The following is a 4,358-nucleotide window of genomic DNA, read 5'->3' as shown; positions in this document are numbered from 1 at the left end:
ATGAGTGGATGGCTACAGCAAACGGGTCATGTGACAACGGAGGTGTCTCGTGAGCCATGGAAAGCCGCCGGGGACAAAATACGCTCGTAATAAAACCGCGCTGTCGCGAGCATAATTTAGTGATGGGAATTCCGGCTCTTTTTTAGAGAGCCGGTACTTTTGGCTTATCTCACCAAAAAGAGCCGGCTCTTTGGGCTCCCAAGTGGCTCCTCACATTTTCTGTTGCGTAGAGTACATTTATAACCAAAATAATGCAAAACTATATGTAAAATGATTTACTAATGTAAAAAAATGCTATATATCAAATATTTATCATTTCTATGGATTTAATAACTGAACACTTTCAGAAATCTCCACTTTACGACTGCTGGCGCTCATTTTCTCACCGTCTTCATCACACTCTTCTCTCTCTCTCTCTCTTTCTCTTCTCTCTCTCTCTCTCTCTCTCTCTCTCTCTCTCTCTCTCTCTCTCTCTCTCTCTCTCTCTCTCTCTCTCTCTCTCTCTCTCTCTCTCTCTCTCTCTCTCTCTCTCTCTCTCTCATCTTTTCCCTCCTCCTCATTCCCTCTCGTCTCCCTCCGCCCGCATGTGCTCTGCTGTGTGTCTGAGTCTGATCCTCCCTCTTCCCCACCCCTACTGCTCTGTGTGTGGACAGTCTGGACACGCAGTTACACATGCTGACCAATCGCCTGTGGCTTTCACCAAAGCAAAAGGGGAGGGGGGAGGGGAGGGGACGGCTCCCAATAACGAGCCGGCTCCCGTCGTTCACTTCAAAGAGCCGGCTCTTAGAGCCGGTTCGTTCGCGACCGACACATCACTAATAGACATGTCAGTGGTCCCGGGACCGGAACAGAGACACACATCCGCTTTTCACTGGCCATAAAAGTCAAATCTGCTCTTTCTACTGATTCCTCTTTCCCGGGATCCACTGATTTTTCTATTTCAAATTCATGTTCTCTCTCCCTTTCCTTACTTTAATCACAATTACTATTATTTATTTTTGTCATTTTAAACACATTTTAAACATATTTTTAAAGTCTTTCTTATATTTTACATTTTTTCTTGGAAAGTATGGAACTCAAAAGTATTCAAAATTCAATAAATAAATAAGACATTATGAAATAAATATCTACATGAAGAAATACTAGACAGTCATGTAATCTGACAATGAAATGATGAAATAAAAGAATGTTATGTAAAATCTAAGCTCAATATTATGATTTTTTTCATTCTTCTTTAAAAATATCTTTATTAATATGAAGTTTTTTCAAAAGTCATTTTTTCATAATAATCCAAATTAATATTAAGCCATTTTTATTTCATTCATTCAGTTTTTCTTACATAAAGTCTTTTTAACAAAGACAGCTTTTATTTCATAATAGTGTTTTTTCCCATGGCTGATTTATTTCATAATGTCACTGTACAGCACACGGGGTCCTGGCAGAAACCACGGGTCGTTGAATAACCCCAGAGGCCCTAGGGACTCAGACGAGGGAGGAAATGTTAGTTCCCAGGCAAAGGCATCAGGAGTGAGGAAAGGCAAAGCCCCACACCGGAGAATAGTCAACGGTAAATGATAACGTTACTTAGCGTAACCCTTAGTCACAAGCAGACGAGCAGGGACCGGACCCGGTCCCAGACGAACCGTAGAACTCCAGCAACCACGGCAGGAACCACAGGACGTCCAGACCCAATGAACCGGACCCACAGGCAGCAGGGAGCAGAATCAGGCGATGAGGCAGAGAGGTCCTCTCAGGGAGCGAGGACCACCGGCGAAACTCAGGAGAAGAGAAGAGCACACATGCAGGGCACATGAATGTAGACACACATAGATCGCACCTGATGCAAAATAACAAATAAAAAGAAACCTAGCACTATATGTACATATATGTGCTATGTGAAGCAAATCATGTGACCAGAGTCCAGGTGAAAGAAATGGATGAAAACTACGTGTAATGGAAAAGTGTTGCAAAAAGAACAAAATTAACAAAACCCTATAATATATGTAAGGGAAAATCAATGCTTCTGAGCTAAAATGTTATCAAAAGAGAAGGGCAAAATAATCTGTAGCCCATAACTGTGTGTGTGTGTGTGTGTGTGTGTGTATATATATATATATATATATATATATATATATATATATATATATATAATATAAAAGAAGTAATAATATAAAGAAGAAGAAACGCTAAAATGTAAATCAGTGTTATTAGTAACTAAACCTATATGTGAATGTACCACAGTAGGAATCAGAGATTAGTCGATAAAACGAAGGATAAAATGAACTTAAATCAGTCATAAAATGTATAAAAATTGCAAACATGATCAAAATCACTAGGAATTGAAAAATAAAAGAACATGGAATTTGGATCAAACATAACAGTTAGTCGATCTCCCGATCCCTCCTACCCTCACTCGTGAACAAGACCCCGAGATACTTAAACTCCTCCACTTGAGGTAGGACCTCTCCCCCGACCCGGAGGTGGCAAGCCACCCTTTTCCGGTCGAGAACCATGGTCTCAGATTTGGAGGTGCTGATCCTCATCCCAGCCGCTTCACATTCGACCGCGAACCTACCCAGCAAGAGCTGAAGGTCAGAGCTGGATGAAGCTAGGAGGACCACATCATCCGCAAAAAGCAGAGACGAGATTCTCCTGCCACCAAACTCGACACACTCCACACCACGGCTGCACCTAGAAATTCTGTCCATAAAAGTGATGAACAGAACCGGTGACAAAGGGCAGCCCTGGCGGAGTCCAACCCTCACTGGGAACAGGTCCGACTTACTACCGGCTATGCGGACCAAACTCACGCTCCTCTGGTAAAGGGACTGAATGGCCCTTAACAGAAAGCCACCCACCCCATACTCCTGGAGCGTCCCCCACAGGGTGCCCCTGGGGACACGGTCATAAGCCTTCTCCAAATCCACAAAGCACATGTGGATTGGTTGGGCAAACTCCCATGCCCCCTCCATCACCCTTGCAAGGGTATAGAGCTGGTCCACAGTTCCACGGCCAGGACGAAAACCACATTGCTCCTCCTCTATCTGAGATTCAACTATCGATCGGACCCTCCTCTCCAGTACCTTGGCGTAGACCTTTCCAGGGAGGCTGAGGAGTGTGATCCCCCTATAGTTGGAACACACCCTCAGGTCACCCTTCTTAAAGATCGGGACCACCACCCCGGTCTGCCACTCCCTAGGAACTGCCCCCGATGACCACGCAATGTTGTAGAGACGTGTCAACCATGACAGCCCTACAACATCCATAGTCTTGAGATACCCAGGACAAACCTCATCCGCCCCCGGGGCTCCGCCGCAGTGTAGTTGTTTGACTACCTCAGCAACTTCTGCCCCCGAGATCGGACAGTCCATCCCCAGGCCTCCCAGCTCTGGTTCCTCCTCGGAATGCGCATTGGTGGGATTGAGGAGCTCCTCAAAGTATTCCTTCCACCGTCCGACTATAGCCTCAGTTGACGTCAGCAGCTCCCCATCCCCACTGTAAACAGTGTGAGCGAGTTGCTGCCTTCCTCTCCTGAGGCGCCGGACAGTTTGCCAGAACCTCTTTGGAGCCGATCGATAGTCTTTCTCCATGGCCTCACCAAACTCCTCGGATTGGTTCGGCGTCTGCAGTGATGCGGACGCTGAGCCGATCTGTCGTGGGGAAGAGGGAGCTGAGCCAGAAAGCCAGGCTCTCGATTTACCGGTCGATCTACGTCCCAATCCTCACCTATGGTCATGAGCTTTGGGTAATGACCGAAAGAACGAGATCGCGGATACAAGCGGCAGAAATGAGTTTCCTCCGTAGGGTGGCCGGGCTCAGCCTTAGAGATAGGGTGAGGAGCTCGGACATTCGGGAGGGACTCGGAGTAGAACCGCTGCTCCTCCGGATTGAAAGGAGCCAGTTGAGGTGGTTTGGGCATCTGGTCAGGATGCCTCCTGGACGCCTCCCCGGGGAGGTGTTTCGGGCATGTCCTGCTGGCAGAAGGCCCCCGGGTCGACCCAGGACACGTTGGAGAGGTTACATCTCCAATCTGGTCCGGGAACGCCTTGGGGTCCTGCCGGAGGAGCTGGTCGACAAGGCCGGGGAGAGGACGGCCTGGAGCTCCCTAATTGGGATGCTGCCCCCGCGACCCGGACCCGGATAAGCGGAGGAAGACGAAGACGAAGAAGACATAACAGTTAGTGGAGTTACTCATAGTTAGCTGTTATGAACTCAGTCATACAACTATAGAAAACCCACAGCATGACCACAACAAAGTCAACCAAGTCTGTATGTTATGTTTAGACATGAAGTCTATCCACGCACACACACACACACACTCTACAGAACCTGTGTGACTTACATCAGAGAACCGAGCG

This window comes from Nothobranchius furzeri, chromosome 16 (assembly GCF_043380555.1).
Source record: "Nothobranchius furzeri strain GRZ-AD chromosome 16, NfurGRZ-RIMD1, whole genome shotgun sequence".
Classification (NCBI taxonomy): domain Eukaryota; kingdom Metazoa; phylum Chordata; class Actinopteri; order Cyprinodontiformes; family Nothobranchiidae; genus Nothobranchius; species Nothobranchius furzeri.
This window is presented reverse-complemented; position numbering follows the sequence as displayed.